Raw genomic sequence first — 22,542 nt, 5'->3', positions numbered from 1 at the left:
GCTCTGGAGGTCAGAAGTCCACAGTGGTCTCACTGGGCTAAAATCCAGCAGTCAATAGAACTGCTTTTCCACAAGCTCTCGGGGAGAACTCATCCTCTGCCTTTTCCAGCTGCTAACTGCTGCCTGCGCTCCTCCTGTCCCTGGGTCACTGTTCCCGCTGTTTCCTGGTCACGTCCCTTTCTCTGCTTCTGACTCCCCTGCCTCCCCTATGACTTTATAAGAACCCTTGAGGTTACACTGGACCCACATGGATAAATCAGGATAATCTCCCCATCTAAAGATGCTTAATTTAATCATGTCTCTGCAAAGTTCCTTTCGCCATGTGATACATATATTAATAGGTGTCAGGGATCAGGACATGGACATGGACATCTTTGCAGCAGAGGGCATTATTCTGTTTATCACAAGTACTTTATATACGCCTGACACTCTTCTAAACTCTCTTCGCGTGTATTGAACCAGTTTGTCTGCACAAGAGATTACTAGGTAGTTAGGTAGTTACTATTATCATTCCCATTTTAAAGATGAAACATTGAGGCACAGCAGTTGCAATTCTAGGAAATGATGGAGCTGAGAAGCAAACTTACCTAGGCCCAAGGGCCCAATCTTGAACTTTTAAACCGCACTACTTCTTTGAGAATAAAAGTAGCATGGAAAATTGAAATACATAAATATCCCCCAGCCCTATTTTCATAAAAAATATCAAATACTCCCAGAACATGTTTTACAAGACCTGCAACTTAAAATTTGCTGTTTTGATTCTCAATTATCTACCTGTTTTACTAAATACCCAGAATGGTGACAAATGTTGAAAATTTATAAAATTCCTGCCTTTCAAAAAAAATTTACATGGAAAAACAAAATGAAAACATTTACAAACCATTAGAAAACACTTACAAAAGTATATATACTCAAATGGTAGACAGAGTGATACATTACTTCAAGTATATTTTAGTAGAGTTCAAGACACATCAGTGTCTAAATTGGAGTGTTCAAAACAAACAAACGAAACAGAAGCATCAGCCAGAAACACGGGCAATCTCTAGAGTGAATATCCAAATCTAGTCACTCTTGACTTTCATTACAATGGATGTTATTTCATAACCAAATTAACTTTATTTCTAATGGTTACATGATAGAAACGCCTTAGTCTGGACAAGCTGGCCAGTCATTTTTTCCCATGAGTGGGTAAGAAGGATGTTTTAAGTTCGTCTCATTGTTTTGACTGCTTCCAGACCCTATTATACACCACTCTCTATAACAGAATAATAGGGTCATTTTAGCATTCATCAGAAAAAGTTCATGGAAACAAAGAATATTGTGTTACCACCCAAAAGACCAGATATTCAAGTTATTAGCAACATATGAGTTTTAGAGGTTTGTAGACTACAAGTGAATAATAAAGGAACAGATGGTATATTAAGCTAGATTATGGTACTTTGGAGTGAGCGTGTGTGTGTGTGTGTGTGTGTGTGTGAGAGAGAGAGAGAGAGAGAGAGAGAGAGAGAGAGAGAGAGAGAGAGAGAGAAAGGATGGAGAGGGGGGTAGCAGAGGGAGAAAGGAAAACTCAGCTGTTCTTACACCAGCTGAAGTTTTTAGAAACAAGGGGTAATTTGCCTTGAAGATCTCAGAAATGAATTATGTTCAGTTTGGCTTGAAAACAGAGGATAGACCTGTTTATCTATATATTCTGAGATAATTATACAATGCTTATTAACACTTTTAATATTTAGTGTAAATAATGTAAATATAAAAATGCTATTGCATTTCAAGGTAGTCTTTTCTATTCTTTCTTTGGGGGGTGCCTTCTTTAATTATTTCACTCAGCTACTTTTTTATTACTCTGTTCTTAACCTTCAAAAGACTGTTTTCTTAAATTTTTATTAAGACACAAATTTCTCTTAAGTGTTCATAATTTTCTTATGTTATTTCTTCTAGTTTTCATGAGACTTTTTTATATATCATATTATTTGTTAGGATATATCTGTTTGTTTACTCTATCTGTTGTTAGTATATATCTATTTGCTTAAATACAGAACTATCTATCCAAATGTGGTCTTTGACATTCTTCCCATCCAGAGGATGGGTGTGACTTCCTTACCCTGGATCTGGGCTGATTGGCGGCTTCATTAGTTAAGCGCTGCTAGACCAGTTCTGGGCTTAGGCTTAAGAGGATTGGCAGCATCAGGACTTTGTCCCTTGGAGTCCTGAACTGCCGTGCAAAAAATCAGACTCTACTGAGGTTGACATGCTATGAGGAAGCCCAAGCCACCATATCGACAGGCCATGCTGCAAGAGAGAGACACCCTGTCACATCCTGGATGCCCCAGACTCCAGCTATTCAAATTATGTCACCGGAGCCCAGCCTTCCAGCCACTCTCAAGTGCCAGGCATAAAAACTAAGTGGTCTTTGACTCCAGACTCAACTGATGACCAGCTAAATTATACTGAGTGACTCGTATCTATGCTACACAGAGCAGAATCCCTTACCCAATAACTGCCTGAATTCCTGGCACACAACATCATGATATAATAAATGTGGTCGTATTTAAACCACTAATATTTGAGGTAATACATCATAGATAAACTAGATCAAGCAATAGATAACCAGATCCCAATATTTTATTTTTGAACCTATCTTATTTTTGTTTATAATTAATTTATTTTATTTATTTATATTTTTACAGAATCATTGACTGTGTCCCCATGCTGTATTTTGCATCCCCATAACTATTCTGCAACTACCAAACTGTACTTCTCAATCTCTACCTTTTTCACCCACGGCCCAAGCCCCTCCCCTCTGGCACCCATTGGTCTGTTCTCTGTGTCTGTGAGTCTGTTTCTGTTTTGTTTGTCTGTTTATATTGTTCTTTAGATTCTATATACAAGTAGAATTATGGTATTTATCTTTCTCTGACTTACTTCACTTAGCATAATACCCTCTAGGTTCATCTGTGCTGCTACGAATGGTAAGATTTTGTTCTCTTTTTTATGGCCAAGTACTATTCCAAACAAAAGGCCCTAGAGTAAAAGGTGCTAGAGTCCTTATTAGCTCAGGATGCCATAGGATGTCTGGATCAAGCACCTGCCGTAGCTCTGAGGGTCAGGCACGGCCGCGTGGAGGACACAGAGCCCTGACGGATAAACGGAGTTAATCAAGTGAAGAGGAGGGCCAGCCTGCTAGGTGTTCCTTGAGCCCTTTCTTGGCATTTCCCCCATTGCTGGTGAACCACTTCCCGTGGAAATTCTCTCTCCCAGGGACTCCTACTCCTATGCCTAATCCCTCAGGTCTCCCATGGAACCACGGATGCCAGAGATGTTATTACTTCATGGTGAATCACTTCTCCTTCACGGTGGTGTTGAAATTGCGAAGGGATGACATAAACTGACTATGGTCCTCACTTGGGAAAAGCTCCAAAAAGCCTCTTTACTCTTCTTTCTTTTTATAGACCTCTGTCCTCCATCTCCTCCCTGGGGGAGGCAGAGCCTGGAGCCACACTCTGTGGCTTCAGTCAACCCTGCTCAACGCCTTTCCCTTGGCCCCCCTCCGCTAAGCCTCCTCTACCCACCAGAGCCTGCTTTGGCTTGTGACTGCAAAACAAAGAGATTCCGAGACTTCAAATATTATCCCCATTAAGGTGTAAAGACTGGTTCTGTCATCACAAGGGAAGAGATTTGCTTTGGGGTGGCACAGCTTTTTCCTAATAGTTTCCCCCCATGAAAGGGCCATGGGGAGAGGTTAGAAGAGGCAGCAACACACCGAAGTGGGATAACGGGGTCTGCACAGTCACCCTTCAGCTTCTCCTGCCCAGACTCGCTTTGGATGCCTTCCTTCAGGACTGCCATTTCTGAGCTGCCCCAAAGGTCTGTTGTTTTGTTAACTACCTACAACTAGCAGAGAAGTAGACTTTTGAAAACAGAACTCAGGGCAGATACTGCCAGTTAGAAAATATTTAAAAGGGCCCTGGCCAATTGGTTCAATGGTAGAGCATCGGCCTGACGTGTGGATGTCCCGAGTTCAATTCCCAGTCAGGACACACAGGAGAAGCACCTAGTCCATCTGCTTTTCCACCCCTTCCCCCTCCTTTTTCTGTCCTCTTGCAGCCATGGCTCAATTGGAGCGAGTTGGCCCCAGGCACTGAAGCCTCAGCCTCAGGTGTTAGAATGGTTCCCATTGCAACAGAGCAAAGGCCCCAGATGAGCAGAGCATCACCCCCTAGTGGGCCTGCCAGGTGGATCTGGTTGGGGGGCATGCGAGAGTCTGTCCCTCTGCCTCCCCTCTTCTCACTAAAAAAAGAAAAGTATTTAAAAGGATTTGAACAGAAGAATAGAGCACCACCTGGGCAGGACATTTCTGGATAGGCATCCCAGCTATGCCCTCTGACAATTCATTGTTCAAGACACAATGGGGAGACAAGGTGAAATAAAACAAGATAACAATTACATGACTAGGGGTTTAGAAGCCAAAGAAACACATGAACACTGTTCATATTTGACTCCACCATGACCACCCCTGCTCCTCCCAAGCCCCTGACGTTCTCTACCAGGAAAGATGTTAGGATACACTGTTTCTGCTTAAACCTGAGGCTGGGGAAAGGGGTTCGATCCAGTAACATTTCTAAAAGTTGGCATTTCATGCCTAAGTCGTTGATTGTAGTATTTCTCTAACACTTGCTCTCAAACTACCCTCTTTAAGTATATCCTCCTTTGATGTTTTTGCATAGTTATTTTAACAAACCTCAATGAACAGAACCGAAACTGCTAGCTTTTTTACTATTAGCAGTATCTTTCAGTATTCTACTTTTCACGGTGAGAAAGTGAGAAAACTGGACGACAGAGAAGATCCAGAAACAAAGCAGGCTCTAGCACTGATCTGGGGACACGAACACACTTCATCCAGTCCCCACGCTTCTACCGCGTGGCACTCTGTGTTAGCACTATGGGCTTCAAAGGCAGGCCAGCGATCCAACCCATTTCACAAGGACTTTGAATGTAGCAGTTTAAACCAGAGGTGTATTTTTCCACATCAGCCACAGCTGATCACAGAATACAAGGTAACAACTTGCCCAGCTGCAGTACTGAGGCGTTAATGTACACACATGGCTAATGGAGCACTGTACCATATTGTGGTTGGATGTCCCATCCCACTTATAGATCACTGACAGACAACCTCAGTTGGCCATTGCTTCTATTGCATGAGGTCTTCTGATTATCAAGTCTAAATTAGGGTGATTCATGTCTCACCAACTCAATGCTGTTTTCAGCAGCTGAGGGACACATGCCCAGTAATTCACAGAGCAATCATTTCCCCGAAATCTTTAGAAGGAGTGCCCCTCAATCAGACATAAACATGTATTATTCACTTAATACACATCCTATTCCCTAAATAGCAGGAATGTCACCAATACCATGTGATTTGGGCAATTTTTTATTTCTACCCCAACTATTGCACTTTAGGTAATACTGATTTTTCTATGTTTATACTTTGGGTCCTGGATGTATTTTATATTTCCCTTTTAAAAGGAACATTTTATTAAGTATTTGACCAGAGATTTAATTTTCTACTTCCTTTTCTCTCCCCCGAGTCTCTGTGTCATGCTCACAGTTAAGTCACAGGTGCACTTTGGAAAGCTTAATTCTGCTTCTCAGTCATGTTGCTGAGCAACTAAACACTCCCTCTGACCCCAAGAGGCTCATTCTGCAGTTTCTCTTCTCTTTTCATGGACTCCAGGAGAGGGGCAGTAAACTGCACTTCTTGTATCACCAAGTACGTGGGGTTTCAGTGTTATCTATTACCAGACACGTTTATGCCAATACTTAGACTCTAGGACCCACTCTAATACATATCATCTAGTAAGAACCTGGATGAATCTTTAACAGTATATATATTTATACTGCTATATCAGTATAAATAAATAAATAAATATATATATCCTGCTAAAGAAATATATATATTTCTTAGAGAACCTAGTACTCAGGTTAAAAGATCTGGGTTTGAGGACCACATAGACATCCCTGGCCTTCTTTCTCTCTTGACCACTCCTACAGTCTTGCCATCCAATCTCCAGTCAGACTGAGTTACACACACACTTCTACTTCCGAGGTTTTTATAGAAACCAAGCTTTCTGCCAGGGATGTTGTCTCACTTCTAACACCTCCACTCCCACCTGGAGGAGTCTTATTTCTATTCCAGATTCACTGAGACTTCTTAGATGTCACCTGCCCTTACACTTCAAAATGTAATGAAGCAACCCTCCAATGTACCAATTACCAAGATGACAGGTATTGGCCCACAGTGCAGCTTTTCACTCTGTGAATTTTGAACAACTCCCTACACTCTGATGTTAATTAGGGAGGGGACAATGACAATCAGATGGGTGTGGAGAAGATATGGCCAGACTCTAAAACTGCAGTAAGTATATTTTCTTTTTCCCCTTAGGAGAGTGGAGATACAAACGCATGTCTTGTTCTTCCATCTTTAGAGGGAAGTCTGGTGCCACAGCTTTAAATGTTTGATTCTTAGCACAAGAAATGGTTTTGACATTGAACCCACAAACTCAGGACACAATAAAAAAAGTATTCACATTCTACTCTATGGTAGAAAGTTAATCTATCTAGCCAATCCTGGGTCATCTCATTCATGTCTGGGGTCCTATCCCTTCCCAGGAGTTGCATCCACACTGAGGGAAGTAGGGCTGATTCTGAATTCGGGAGATGGGAACGAGGATGGAAATCTGATCTCATCCTCAGCGGTGACCCAAACTGGCACTGTTTCTTCAGTCAGCGGTCTACACAGGTCCTTTGTTACCGCCTCATTCCAGCCCAAGGTCTCTCTCGTCTAGTTCTGTCTCGGTGACATTGGAATTCTCTAAGGTGTACCGAAAACACTTGGCTGCTTCCTCAATCAGCAGGGCATGGGTAAATTCTATAAAGGTTACTTAAGTTTGTAAGCCTAGACATTCTGTAAAACTATGTTTACCTAACTGTGTTAATGCCATTCTGTGTATGTAAAACTCTGTCTTACCATCTCCCTGACTTCATTTAGAAAACAAGATACATATGAAATTATTGCAGATCATCCTGAATCTGGTGAAATTTTTGTTGTGTGTATTTTCAATCCATTTTGTCTCACCATGGACTTAACACAAGGCAGAAAAATCCATAAGGTTTCTTTTTGGTAACTCAACATTGTGTAATGGACTCTTAATTTTAATTTCCATCTTTCCCCTAGTCAGGGAAAATTTCTCCACTGTGGGTGCCAATTATATATTCTTTTTGTCTTTAGTCTTACATCATGAATTTATGTTTGTCTGGTTTCTTTAAATCCATATTTAAAACCTTTTATATTCTCTGCATTCTGCTGTGCAATTTATTCCCTGAGGCATAATTGGGAATGCCATAGCTTCCTGGTCATGGAGAAGAGTCACAAGATACAAGAAGTTATGGGAAAGGGACACCAATCAATATTTCAAAATATACTGCTCACAAACATTAGGGGATATTTCATATTTTGAAATATCCCCTAATGTTTGTGAGCAATAGATTATTCCAGCAGATCACTAGAAAGTGCCCTTCTAAAGGCAGAGTTTTCTAGTAAGCAGTGTTAGCATTTAGTAAGAGACCCAATGGAACTCCCTTGCTTTCTCCCTGCTTTTTCCTCCCTAATTAACTAAGAGTTCTGTCTCATCCTTGCATTTTGGGTAAAGGCTGCTCTGATGCAAATCAGCAGAATGAATGATATATATATTCATTCTTAAAGCCCCTGTGTCCACCTAGGCCCTTCTTAGATTCGATCCTTTGGCCTGTGACAGGGCAGCAGCCCAGGCTGTGCTTCCACAGCAAAGAGGAGAGAACAGACATGAAAGAGACAGAGGAATATGGCCTCTTGCATTTTAAGGCACTGTAACCCTGTACACCAAAAAACTGAAAGGATAAATAAATGAATAAGTAAATTAATGAGTGAATGAAAAAGACAAATGGGAGAAAGATGTAAAAGAGAAGAAAAATGAGAAAATAAAACTGGAACTTGGAGTTTGGAAGACAACACATTTGTCTAGAAATCTCATTGGCTTTGATGAAGATGTATAAATTGTTAAAACATTTCATTCTAAGCATGTTTGAATCAAACACAATAATGTATTTGAAAGTATCTCATAGGCTACAAACTATCATAAGAGGAAATTTATTGCTATCTATTTTGCTAGAGTTACCATATATTAATTCTGTTACTTCAAAATGAATGAAAATACAAACTTGCAACAAGAAGTACATTAGCTCAAAAGCATTAGTGCACAGTATAATAAATATTAACAATATTTTACTATAATTCTCAAACTTGCTAAGAAACTGGAACGTTATTTCAACCACTAAAGAGAAAGAATAATTATGTAATATAATAAACATGCTAACTATTACTACAATGATGTATATTACAATACATAAATGTCAAACTAACGTGTTTTACACCTTAAATTTACACAATATTATGTCAAATATAGTCAACAGATTAAAAAAGAAGAAAAAGAAGAAGAAGAAGACGACTTCATCTCAACTCATGAGTATTTCCCGAGTGCCCGATGTGCCTGATTTGTTACAGAGCTTAGAACACTTTCAAACCACAGAAGAACGTGGGCAGAAAGCCAATATGGACAGTTGCTTTGTCAAGCAAGACTTTCCACCAGAAAAACAAACAAGAATCCAGTTACCCATAGGAACAGAAATGCCATAACTGAAATTTCCAAACTAGTCAATGACGCTTAATATTTACAAAAGGCTATGCATCTGGGAATTCACTCACTCAAACTACTTTCTGTTTCTTATAGCTAAAGAAGAAAACAAGTGTACAGATTAAGGTTGTGCTCAGTCATCTGTTTAGGGAAATAAATGCTTGTATTTTTTTCTATTGTTTTCTATCTCTCCTTCAGTCTTTTCTTCTTAGTCTCATTCAAAAAGGCAACTTCAACTGGAGGCCAACTGCACAAAATTCAACAGAATAGAAATAAATAACTGGAGTAATCAGCACAATATCAAACGAGTGCTAGGAAGATAAGATAACATTAGGGAGAGGGATGTAAAACTCATTGTCAGGTTGCTATGTTGGCGCTGAGCATCTTAGGGGCCCACTGAGGCAATATGGCAATTACGAGAGTCATGATATTCATGAGATAAAAACAAACCAAGTTTTCAGGAGCAACATTTCAAGTAGAAGCATTATCAAGTCATTTGTCTTCATCACTCTACATAGAGTAGAACCATTTCAATAGAAACCTCCAAGTTCCCCTGCCACGTAGTAGAGACAGATCCCAGCCTAATCTGGATCTATGGACAGACCATCTTCACTAATGTCCCATTAAGCTCAAAGCATATTAACAAAGAATAATTTTCATCTTCCTATGGAATATGTTTGTTACATCTCTAATTTGAAGTACCTGCTGCTTTAATAAAGAGTAGGAATTTTTTTTCCCTGAAGTTGGAAACCGGGAGGCAGTCAGACAGACTCCCGCATGTGCCCGACCAGGATCCACCCGGCATGCCCACCAGGGGGCGATGCTCTGCCCATCTGGGGCGTTGCTCTGTTGCAACCAGAGCCATTCTAGCACCTGAGGCAGAGGCCACAGAGCCATCCTCAGTGCCCGGGCCAACTTTGCTCCAATGGAGCCTTGGCTGCGGGACGGAAGAGAGAGACAGAGAGGAAGGAGAGGGGGAGGAGTGGAGAAGCAGATGGGCGTTTCTCCTGTGTGCCCTGGCCGGGAATCAAACCCAGGACTCCTGCACGCCAGGCCGACACTCTACCACTGAGCCAACCGGCCAGGGCCTGGAAATTTTGTTTTTATCTCATAGAATGTTTTCTGTCTGTTTCATGGTTTCTACCCCTGCATTGAATCTGTTTTCATGCTGTGACCCTGTTTTTGTGAGTCTTAATTGATGAACTTTATTCTTGTTTGGTGTATTGTTTTTCATCCTTACCCTTTTTTATTATCTAAATGTCAGCCCTTTCTTTGCCCACCCCTTCCCAGCTGCTCTCAATATCTTTGTAGGGGCCTGAAGGCTGGGCTGGCCTAAAACTCTCCCAAATCGATGAGAAAGCAAGAGGCCAGTATAAACGAGGCTCTGAGCAGCCCGCTCATTTCAGACACTTGGCCTTGCACTACTGCATGACGGATGAGTTCCTTCTACACATATCCCTCGGGCTGGCTCTTTTCTCTGTGCACTGGAATCCTTAGGTAGACAGAACCTCATAGACACCTTGGACTCCCTACACCCCTCAAATATCGTATCCTAAGAGGGTTTCTACCTAATACCTTCACCCAGCCACTTGCTTTGCTCCTCCATCTACTCTTTCAAAACCTCAAGAAATTTGCATCTCAGACTCTGTCTGTACTAGTTTTCTAACTGTCACCATAACCAAATCATCACACATTTAGCAGCTTAAAACAACACCCATTTATTCTCTAACAGCCCTGCAGTTTAGAGGTCCAGCACCAGCCTCACTGGACTGACATCCAAGTGTGGCCATGGCTGTGTCCTTGACTGGGGACCCTCAGGAAGAATCTCCTTCCCCGTCACGGAGGCTGTGGGCAGAATCCAGTCTCTTCAGTTGTACAACAGAGGCCCAGTTTCCTTGCGGGCTGTTGGCTGGGCCACCCCAGCTGCTAGATGTTTTTCTGGGTCCTCACATGTGGGTCCCTACATCTCAGAAGCAGCAACAGCACACTGCAACCTTCTGCTGCTCTCAGTCTCTGATTTTCCTTTCTGTCACGTAGCTTTCCTGCCCCCAAGGGGGAGACTTTATGATTTTAGGGATGTATGTGATTAGATGGGACTCACTTGAATCATCCAACATAATCTCCTATTTTAAGGTCTGTAACTTTCATTAGATCTGCTAAATCTCTTGTCATGTAAGAAAACATATTCAAAGGTCCCGGGGATTAGGGCGTGGACAGCTTTGTTGGCCCATTATTCAGCCTGTCATACACCATCCCTAATGCTCCATTTTAAAGGCTGGATGTAATTCCCATTTGGGGCTTCTCAAACTGCCTAGGCTCCCACAGGACTCCCATGAAGTTCTGGCTTTTCGTCTATCAAGCCCAATGAGACTAGCTATTAGACCCGTTAGCCATTTCCCAAAGGGCTCATGAGTCCCCTTGTGTCTCTGTGTTCCCAGGAGCAACCCCATCATCTTCAAGGTGCACAAGGTATGTTAAACAACTCTGCCCACTCCCCTCCCTCCTGCCTAGAAAAACAACATACATCTCAAATTTGTCTAAGGAAGTATTATTTTCACAAAAATAAACCACATTATAGCACATGACTTTCTACAAGACACTTTATAACAAATAACAAACCATAACTACTCTAGCACTCTCTAATATAATAGGAAAGAGGCAATAAATCTGGACTCAAAGAGATCAGGCATTTTTTTTCAAGGCTGTTTGTTCAGTGAAGCTATCCAGTATCTTGAGAAATGTGCTCCATTTAGCAAGGTGAGATGCAATTTGGTGAAGAGTGACGAGTTCTGAATGGCCAAATCTATAAAAACTATTTAACATCAAAATCACTTATCAAATTTTATGACACACTTATCAAGCATAAGTCGTGAGTTTTAGATAATTATTCACATGCATTTCACATGTATTTGTGTGTGTGTGAGAGTGTGTGTGCTTGTGTGTGTGTATGTGGTGTGAATCCACCTAGACATGGAATGCAATAAGATAAGGCAAGCAAATACTCAAATGACCTCTCCACAGTAATTCTTACCTCCTCCTGGGCTTTGGCTGGACTGAATGATTAGCCACCAATGTATAGAATACTGCATACAAGATGCCCATTTTTATGATTTGGTTACAAAAATACTGAAGCTTCTATTTTTATCATTTTTCTTTGTCTCTCTTGGATAGCTCATTTTGGAGGATGCTAGCTGTCATTTAATAAAGCATGTCTCTGAAAAGATCTATGTGAGTGACTTTAAATAAAGTGCCTCACTCAGCTAAACTTTGAAAGGACTATAGGCTTGGCCCACTACTGACTGCAACCTCATGAAAGATCTTGAAGTAATCAGCTATGCCTTGTTCTGATTCCTCGCCCACAGAAACTGCGAGATAAATGATTTTTTTTATTTCAAGCTGCTAAATTCTGGGGCAATTTTTTACATAGCAATTAATAACTAATATAACAGATACATACTCACATGTCAGTTCAACTCTCCAAACTAGCACTCTATGGAGAATTCCTAGTAGTGTTTATACCCAAAGACTACTTAAAACAGAGTAAAACAATAACAACAAAAAATGATTATCTTTTCTTAGTATAAAAAACAAGACACACATTTGGAACAGAGTTAGTCTCCATAACAAAGTATCACTCGCCTGACCTACTCATGCTTGGTGTCACTGCTTTCTTTCATGAACTGCAAGATCTACTTAAGAAGTTCCTTAGAATCTGCTCCCAACCCAGGAACAAAGGTGCTTTAGAAGACTTGGGTATTAGCTAGCCTCAGCCCCAGCCTGAGCTCGCTGTGTGTCTCAGCCTGTCCTGGGTAATGTTTCCACATTCAGGAAGGCCGGTCAGTCACACTTCTCATGATTGGCACTGAAACTGCTGATTTCTTCTTGATTACAGGGTATCAAAACAGGCTAGGTGTTAAAAGGGCTATGTTATCAATTATCCTGCACAGCAATGAGGAATAAAACACTGAGGTCAGAATGAGAAATTGTGGCACATTATTAAAATATTTTTACAACAGTTTCCTTAGAGCTATCACACAGCTTCATATTAGAGGAATAGTAAGTGTCACAAATAAATGCACCGAGAGCAGTGACAAAAATTCACATAAATAGAACTTGGATAGATAATAAGTGTGAAAATAATACTCATTAATAATCAAAGAAATGAAAATTACCCAGTGAGAACTGCCTAAGGGGGTACTTTGTCGAGTGTTAATGATAAAGGATACAACAAACACTGGCAGGGCTGCAGTGACATGAGCGCATGAACGGGTTTCTGGTGGCAAGGTGTTTCTGAAGAGCCACTGGGCAATGTGCAACAACTGCCACCAGAAGTGCGACACTTGGCTTCCTGGAGCCCACATCTGGAAATCTTCCCTAGTGTTGTAATTTGAGATGTAGTCAAGCATTTATATAAAAGGTATCGTGGGAATGTAATGAATAAGAAAGAAAATAATGAAAGAAAGGACCTCTCTGAATGTCTATCCAGGGAGTGACAAAATTGTATAATGAAGCATTATGTAGACATTAAAAGTGATCTTTTTAAAAATTATGTCATAAAAATAGCAATTGACTTAAAATTCAGTTCCTCAGTCACACATTTCAAGTGTTTGATAGCTACATGTGACAGATAGCTATCTCCTTGGACAGCAAAGATTGTAGAGCATTTCTTTCATTATGGCAAAAAGTTGTATGAACAGTATTATCATAGCATTTTGCAAAAAGTAAAAGGCTTTGGCCTGGCTGGTTGGCTCAGTGGTAGAGTGTCAGCCTGGCCTGTGGATGTCCTGGGTTCAATTCACAGTCAGGGAACACAGGAGAAGTGACCATCTGCTTCTCCACCCTTCTCCTTCTCTCTCTCTCTTCCCCTCCCACAGCCACTGCTCAATGGGTTTGAGGGCATCCACCCCCGGCGCTGAGGATGGCTCCTTGGAGCCTCTGCCTCAGGTGCCAAACATAGCTCAGTTGCGAGCATAGCCCCAGATGGGCAGAGCATTGGCCCCAGATGGGGGTTGCTGGGTGAATCCTGATGTGGGTGCATGCAGGAGTCTGCCTATCTCCTCTCCTCTCACTTGGAAATAAAGAAAACAATAATAAAAATAAAATAAAGTAAAAAGCTTCTACCGAGTGGACCATTGCCATGTGGGGTGGGTCTGGCAAAGGTGAGGTCTGCAGCACTGGAGGGACATGGGAGGCAGTGTCTTTTCTCGCCCTTGTCTGAAGAACAGTGTCACTTCTGGTAAGTCCCCTTTGGTGCTTTAGAAAAACTGAGAGCTAAATCCCGAGAACAATCCTTCAGCAACAAATGAAGGGGATCCGGTCAATAGATATTAGCTGGTAAGAACTTACGAGTAATATTATTAGTTCTGATCAGACTCTGATGCAGTTTTCTCTGTGACTCGGAGGCTTCCTGGTGGTGATCATTCCAGCAGTAAATGCTATGCTGCTGTCTAGACTTCTGAGATCTTCAGAATTTCATTTACTAGCCTTGCACCTTAAAGGGAACAGCGCAATAAGGTTCCTAGACTTCTTTGGGTACATATTGCCTTTTAGGTTGAGTTTTGTGTTAAAGACATTCAAACTCAAGTGACCTCTAGCTTAAGTGTGAGAGTCCTACATCAGCCATTTCAAGACGGGAAATGCCAGGCTAAGTACACTGTTTCCTCCCCAGTGGTCTGATTCTGCAAAACCACATGGTGCTTATCTCCGAGAGGCCAAGTCATGTTTCCTTCAGTTGGGTAAATGAACAATGATGGAGTTAGCACTATTTCAAAATGGTATGTGGACAGTGCCTATCTCTGGCTGAAAACAAAACTTCTGTTTTTTAATTAGAGTAGCCAAAAACTATAAAATATCCAGAACATTTCTGGTAAATCCCTGAACTCTATGATGAGTTCAGTCCCATATATAAATATAAATAAATCATCCTGGGGTTTGTACTCATGCATTCCCAAACAATGTTGTGTTTACTTCACTTCAAGCAACACAACATTTAGATAAAGAGAACAGAGAATTGCAGAATGAGAATCTTTTTGTTGTTGCCTGTTAAATAATTCTTTTTTTGAAAGTTATAATCCTAATTCCTTGAATTTTTTTTTCTGGTGTGTGTGTGCATATGTGTGTGTTTTAATTGGGGCTCTCATCTTGATTCTTTCTATTCTCACAATTCCATGCCTCTCTGGTCTTCTGAGAAATCATCTAAGATTCACATTCTTTTGGAAATATTTTTGATTACCAACTCACACTTTGCCTAAAGCCCCCAGTTAGTTCTGCTGAAGCAGTTTCTGTAAACAAGTGAGAAACCATTCACTGACTCAGCTGTGTGCATCAGTTCTGCACAAATCTATCTACCATGAGACTTATCAGGGCACAACCAGACAATGACCACTAATATTTAAAAGATTACATATAAAAGATCTAACAATTCCAATTATAAGCAAGTCACCAATATAGAATATAAGCAACAAAAGCAACAAGACATGTATAGGAATAAATGCTTCCTAAGATTTTAATCTAATGGACAACCTCTCTCTGATTATAATATTTAAGTTTAAGAAATCTCACTACAGGCCCTGGCTGCATGGCTAAATGGATAGAGCGTTGACCCAGTGTGTGGAAGTACTGGGTTTGATCCCCAGTCAGAGCACACATAAGATGTGACCATCTGCTTTTCCTCCTCCCCCCCTTCACTCTTTTCTCCTCTTGCAGCCAGTGGCTCAACTTGTCTGAACATCAGCCTCAGGCACTGAATATAGCTCAGTTGATTCAAGCATTGGCCCCAGATGGGGCTTGCAGGGTGGATCTCGGTCAGGGCGCATGCAGGAGTCTGTCTCTCAATCTCTCCTCCTCTCACTTAAAAATAGATAAATAAATAAATAAATAAATAAATAAATAGATAAATAAATAAATAATACTTCAGATAAATGAAGGAGAAAACTAAATTTGTGAGTTCTAATTTATTAAGCTCATCAGTGAGAATATTAAGAAATTTTAGAGAAAAGGGACTAATTTACATGCACATTTATAAATTCCTATACAGTTGTCTCTTTGGAAAATGGAGCAATGAAAATACAACCTGAATGGCTGGTGCTTTTTAAAAGACAGATTGTCAATGGTCCATAATAAAATTGAATCACGAGCTTCCTATTAAAATATGGCCAATCGTGTAGGGCCCCCAAAAAGTGTGTGGAGTATGTTTATGGCTTTTGTTTTTTCACCCTGTGACCCTCAGTACTTATTTTATTTGTACTCTTCTGATTGGATTGGAATGGTTCAGAATGCAGTGCGGTCCAGCTGAAGGAGGGGAGCTCAGCAGTCTCTGCACTTGGTCTTTCTTAGGGCCAAGGGACTCCGGATACTCTTCCCTAGTCCCTTCTTATAGAGCCTACTGCTAGCGACAGCAACGAAGAACAAATATGGTGGTAGTTTCTTAATAGGAGTAATAGCACCCCAGCTAGTCAGAAGCTCCCAGAATACATAAAGAACTCAAACTCGAGAATAAGAACACAAACAACCCAATACAAAAATAAGCAAAAAGATCTAATCAGATACAGGGATGGTGAATAAACACATAAAGAGTGGGGAACAGTAAAATGAATTTAAGTATAGCTTAAACTCTGCTTGGAAATGCATGCTGTAAGCCCTTCTCTATGTCAAAGAAATGGGCTGCAAATTCAAGCCTAAATTTTCCATCTACCAAAGCAAAATGTCATGAAAAATCATAATAAAATATATCAGCGGTTCAGGAGCGGTACTAAGGACCAAGGTGGAACTTCTACCTGAATGTCCTTGTAAAGAGAATTTGGTGTCTGGCAGCAAATGATTAGAAACATTTATCTTTAAATATATAATACAAGGGTTGATTCAAATACAAGTCTCAGGGCATCTTGCAAAATGAATGTGTCCAGAGAACTGATCTTTGTCATATTTCTGCATAGGAACCAGGTACACAGGGTTTAAGAGGCCTCTGAAGAAAGTGAAAATGAGCTAGCATTTGAGGTTACAAGAAGCATTCTGTACCCTCAAATGCTGAAACTTTCTCTGAAATCCTACAGCAGCATAAAACAGCTATGCTAGTGTTTGATGTTAGGTCTGAAGAACTCAGCTAGATCCCCTGGGGTGACTGACCTCTTGACTTCCCAGATCATTTGGCTGAGCTAGAGAATGAGTACGGTCAATGGCAGGCTGGGAGATCAAACCAATTGACTGCTTCTCTGTCCACTGCTTTTTGTTCTGACTCTATGAGTACCCACTTCCCTGTTGATATTGGCAATTTTCACCAGCACATTAGCTTGTTAAGAGTGAATGGACTTCCATAAGCATCTTAGAAGATAACATAGGCAGTAAGCTCTCCGACGTCTCTCGCAGTAATATATTTGCTGATTTATCTCCCCGGCAAGTGAAATAAAAGACAGGATAAACAAATGGGAATATATCAAACTAAAAAGTTTTTGCCCAGCTAAAGACAATAAGAACAGAATAAAAAGACAAACTACACAATGGGAGAACATATTGGACAGTATGTCTGATAAGGGATTAATAACCAAAAGTTATAAAGAACTTGTAAAACTCAACACCAGGAAGACAAAGAATCCAATCAAAAAATGGGCAAAAGGAATGAATAGACACTTCTCTAAAGAGGACATAAAGATGGCCAATAGTCTTATGAAAAAATGCTCAACATCACTAATCATTAGAGAAATGCAAATTAAAACCACAATGAAATATCACCTCACACCAGTCAGAATGGCGCTCATCAACAAAACAACACAGAATAAGTGCTGGTGAAGATGTGGAGAAAAGGGAACCCTCCTGCACTGCTGGTGGGAATGCAGACTGGTGCAGCCACTGTGGAAAACAGTATGGAGATTCTTCAAAAAATTAAAAATCAAACTGCCTTTTGACCCAGCTATTTCTCTTTTAGGAATATACCCCATGAACACCATAGTACTGTTTCAAAAGGAGAAATGCACTTCCATGTTTATGGCAACGTTGTTCACAATAGCGAAGATATGAAAACAGCCCAAGTGTCCGTTCATGGATGAGTGGATTAAAAAGCTTTGGTACATATATACTATGGAATACTACTCAGCTATAAGAAATGATGACATCGGATTATTTACGAAACCATGCATGGACCTTGATAACATTATACTGAGTGAAATTAGTAAATCAGAAATAACTAAGAACTATATGATTTCATACATAGGTGGGACATAAAAATGAGTCTCAGAGACATGAACAAGAGTGTGATGGTTACGGGGTGGGGGGGGGGAGGAAGGAGAAGGAGGGAGTGGGGGGGCACAAAGAAAACCAGATAGAAGGTGATGGAAGACAATTTGATTTTGGGTGATGGGTTTGCAACATAATCAAATGTCACAATAACCTGGAGATGTTTTCTCTGAACATATGTACTCTGATTTATCAATGTCACCCCATTAAAATTAATTAAAAAAAGAAACTAAAGAAGAGTAGTGTCTAACACTACAGAAATACAAAGGATTATAAGAAAACACTATGAACAATAATGTTTTGATAGCCAGAGAGTAAGGGGGGTTGGGGTATGTGGAGGTGGGCATAGAGGGGGAAAATGAGGACAGAAAGATACTTTGCTTTCAGTGACTAGAGCATGATTGTGTGCAGATGTTATTTTGTTGAGTTGGACACTTGAAATCTGTATGGCTTTGTGAATCAGAAAAGCAAATGACAAGTCAAAGAAAGTTGTTCAATTATTCAAATGAGATGCAAACTCAATTATTGTGATTGAATAGTAAGTGATATATTGGTGGGGGTGAACAGAAGCATGTCAAACTGGGTGAGAGTGTTAATCACTGACTGTTCAGTAGGGTGTATGGTTACCCAAGACTGCCAAAACACACTAACAGCAATGGTGCAGGACAGGATCAGACAGTCCAGCAGTTCTTGTGAGATCCTCTGCCTCTCCTGCTCCAGGGCAACCTTCAGCTCAAGAAGCGTGGTGGGAGGCATTGGACGGTTTGCCAGATGTCTTCCCAGTGCATCCCAAGCATGTTCAATGAAATTCAGGTAGGAGAACGTGAAGGCCAGTCCATGCGTTTGATTACTGCCTCTGAAGCATGTTGTTAACAAGATGCACACGGTGGGGACTTGCATTATTGTCCATGAAAAGGAAGTTGTTTCTAACTGCTCCAGCCTAGGGTTCCACCATAGGGTGCAGGACCTCATCTCAATATCTGACAGTAGTCAGAGATCCGTTTCTGATGATGTGGAAGTTGGTACAACCATCAATGCTGATGCCAGCCCTCACCATGATTCCACCACCACCAAAGGAGTCCCTTTCTCGCATGAAATGTGGATTCTCCCATGTTCCTCGTTCACACCAGATCAGGGCAGGATGATTGTCAGGCTGCAGACTGAACCATGACTCATCGGAGAAGAAGACAGTTGAACATTCATCACTGGTCCAATGACTATGCTCATCAGCCCACCCTCTATGGGTTCTACGGTGTTCAGCAGATAACAGAATGCATACCATTGATCGCCAGGCATGCAGTCCAACACAACGGAGCCGATTTTGTATGGTCTAGGTGCATATCTGTCATCCAGTGGCAGCAAGAAAATGTCCCCGCAGCTCTGTTGCATTGCTGCATCTGTTCATTCTTGCCAGTAAGGTCAAGTAGCAGTCTCTTGACATTGTGACAGATGAGCGACCCTGCCCTCGTCTTCTTTGTAATGTGCCAGTCTTTTGAAAGTGATTCCACAGTCTGCTAATTACGCTTTGGGATGTTCCAGGTGCTGTTGTCACTGTCCTCTGTGTTTGACCAGCTTCAAGACATCCCATGGCTCTCCAGGCTTTGCATTCAGGCAAATCGTGTTGCAGGGGCATTGCAAGGGCTGGGAAACTGTAGAATGTGCACTTTCAAGATCAGGGACTGTGCAGATACTCCAGTACTTTCAGTCTTTTGTATAGTGCATTTCCCCAATAAAATAAAAGTTGGTTTTGCATCTCATTTGCATAACCAAAAAAAAAAAAGAGTGAATGGACTTTTTGAGGTGCCTGTCTCTTCATTTGGAGATACCAGGAATGTATTCTTATGGTCCAAGGGAAGGCATCCACATTGATAAACCTCTGTCCTACAAGCCTGCATCCTACCTTTTCCATAACCTGGGACAAGTTACTTGACTTCTGTGGGCTTCAACTTTTCATTGTCACACTGAGGCATTTGGATGAAATCAGATGTTTTGAACAGAGTCTTGGGCTTAGATAGGTAGGTGGTATCGATGGAGGCAAGAGCTATGGACACCTGGAAACGTAGCAGAAATTTTAAGTTGCCTTTTCATTTTTTGAGGAGAAGCTTTAATGAAATTTTCTAAGTTTTTTACTTAAAACTGAGACTCACTGAACTAATTACTTCTATAAACATACTGAACATGTTCAAGGCATTGGGTTTGGCAAGATGGAACATGCAAAACAAGTGAGACAAGGGCCCAAGTCATCAAGACCTTGTGGCACAATGTGAGCACCACAGAGGACAGCAGACTGGCGTGAGCATTTGAAGAAGTGAGAGACTCCAGCGGCTGCAGGTGGGGAAGTGGGAGTCGGGGAATGCTTTGGGGAAAAAGCAGTTTGTGTGTGTTAAGGAAGCAAAGCCTTCCAGCGAGGGGCATAATGTGAGCCAAATGCAGAGGCCAGAAACCCTGTGGTACATGAGGCAACAGCATGCACTAGGTACATTTGGCTAGAAGATAAAGTGTGGAGAGAATAAAGCAGAAAGTCCATCAATGGAAGTATCTAAAAAATAACCTATAACATGCACAGGAAAATGGGATCCTGGCTAAGACTTATGCTAACTCTGCCCCAGGGCATGGGTCTCTCACAGGTTTTTGATTTTGTGAGAATGCACACTTAGCTTCCACTAATGGGGAACATCTCATACTTGACATTCCATAGATAGATAGATAGATAGATAGATAGATAGATAGATAGATAGATAGATAGATAGATAGATAGATAGATAGATGATAGATAGATAAATAGATAGATAGAGATAAAAACAGAAATAAAAACAGAGAGAGAAAGAGAGAGAGAGACCCTCCTTTCTGTTTACAGAATTACTACGTATCTATTAATGTAATCTATATGTTGTATACTATATATGTAGTTCCTCTCTCCCTTATTCACAGATTGCCTTTCCATAGTTACAGTTACCCTTGGTCAACCATGGGCCAAAAATACTAAATGGAAAGTTCCAGTAATAAACAACGTATGAGTGTGAAACGGCACGGTGTTACGAGTAACTTGATACCATCTCTCACCATCCGCTCCCTGCCACCGGGCTGCTCAGCACCCCTTTGTCCAGTGCCCCCACACTGCACACGCTGCCTGCCGGGTAGTCACTCACTCACCACCTGGTGATCAGATCGACCGTCACAGTAGTTCAGTGCTTATGTTCCAGTCTCCTTCATTTTACTTAGTAATGGCCTCAAAGCTATTCACATAACTTTTATTACACTATATTGTTATAATTGTTCTATTTTACTATATTGTCACTTGTAAGAGATTACTTTTACTATGCATAACTATAAATTTTAACATAGGTATGTATGTTTGTAAAAAGTCATAGTACACATAGGGGTTGGAAGTATACACAGTTTCAGACATCCACTGGGGACCTTGGAACATATCTATTGTCAATAGGGGGGAAATTATTTACAGATACATCTATATGTATACACACACACACACACATATTCAGTTGATTCTCATTATTCATAGTAATTATATTCTTTAAAGTTGCTGTGAATACTGAATTAGCAAATATGAAACCATTTCTTCTAAGGGAAATACAAGATTCAGTTCCTACGAGCCTCTGATCACAATTTTGTCAACCAATCAACACACAACCTTGTTTTATATGTGTTTGTGTTTAAAGCCACCTTTGAAATACATATTGTTGCTTCATTAACACTGAATGCATGGCCAGCAGCAGTATAATTCATGCCTGAGTGAAGCTTATCCAGCATACATTTCCTCCGTAAGTTTTGTACGTCACAGTCTCCTTGTGCTTAGCAACACTAGACAGCACTTCAGCACTATACTCAGGGGCCATTTTAAACAACAACAAACAAATCACCAACAGAAGCACAGAAATGAAAAGATGATGACAGCAAGGGAGCTAAAAGCATAAAAGCAGACCACCGCCTGCTTAATCCCAACTGAGAACATGTGTATCAAGGGGTTCCAGTTCTTTGTCACTTTGCACAACTCAGTGAATGACTACAGACGTGCCCTAAGTATTGATTGGGGCTTATCAATAAATTCTAGTCAGTAAGTGCATTTGCAAATATAGAATCCATAAATAATGTGGATAAACTGTGTGTGTGTGTGAGTGTGTGTGTGTCTGTGTGTATAAGGTTACATATAAACCGTCTTGCAACTTTACAGAATTACTAAAGAAAATTCATGCACTGGAAATGATAATGTTAGTTGGCTGTCTTCTAAACACCTTCAGTACCATTGTGGCATCAACATAGTTATCAGCCTCTCGGACTCAAAAATGTTTTGTAAACAGAAAGCAGATCTATCTCTCAGAGAGCCTCTCCGTAACCAGTTCAGCATAGATGACTACATTCACAAAGCCAGTATACTTCCTATGAAATAAAACTACCCAGACGAGTCATTATAATCCCCTAGCCAACACCTTTCTCCAGTAGCTGTGCCAAGTGGGAGGCCGAATAACACACTGCAGGTGGCTTGGTAAGGATGAAACTAGAGAATGCTAGTTATATGATATGACTGTTTACTAAGTACCACGCCAAAGGAATTGCCCTTAGTGCAATT

Source organism: Saccopteryx leptura, chromosome 1 (assembly GCF_036850995.1).
Source record: "Saccopteryx leptura isolate mSacLep1 chromosome 1, mSacLep1_pri_phased_curated, whole genome shotgun sequence".
NCBI classification, from domain to species: Eukaryota; Metazoa; Chordata; class Mammalia; order Chiroptera; family Emballonuridae; genus Saccopteryx; species Saccopteryx leptura.
The sequence above is the reverse complement of the archived record's forward strand: the minus strand, read 5'-3'. Positions refer to the sequence as shown.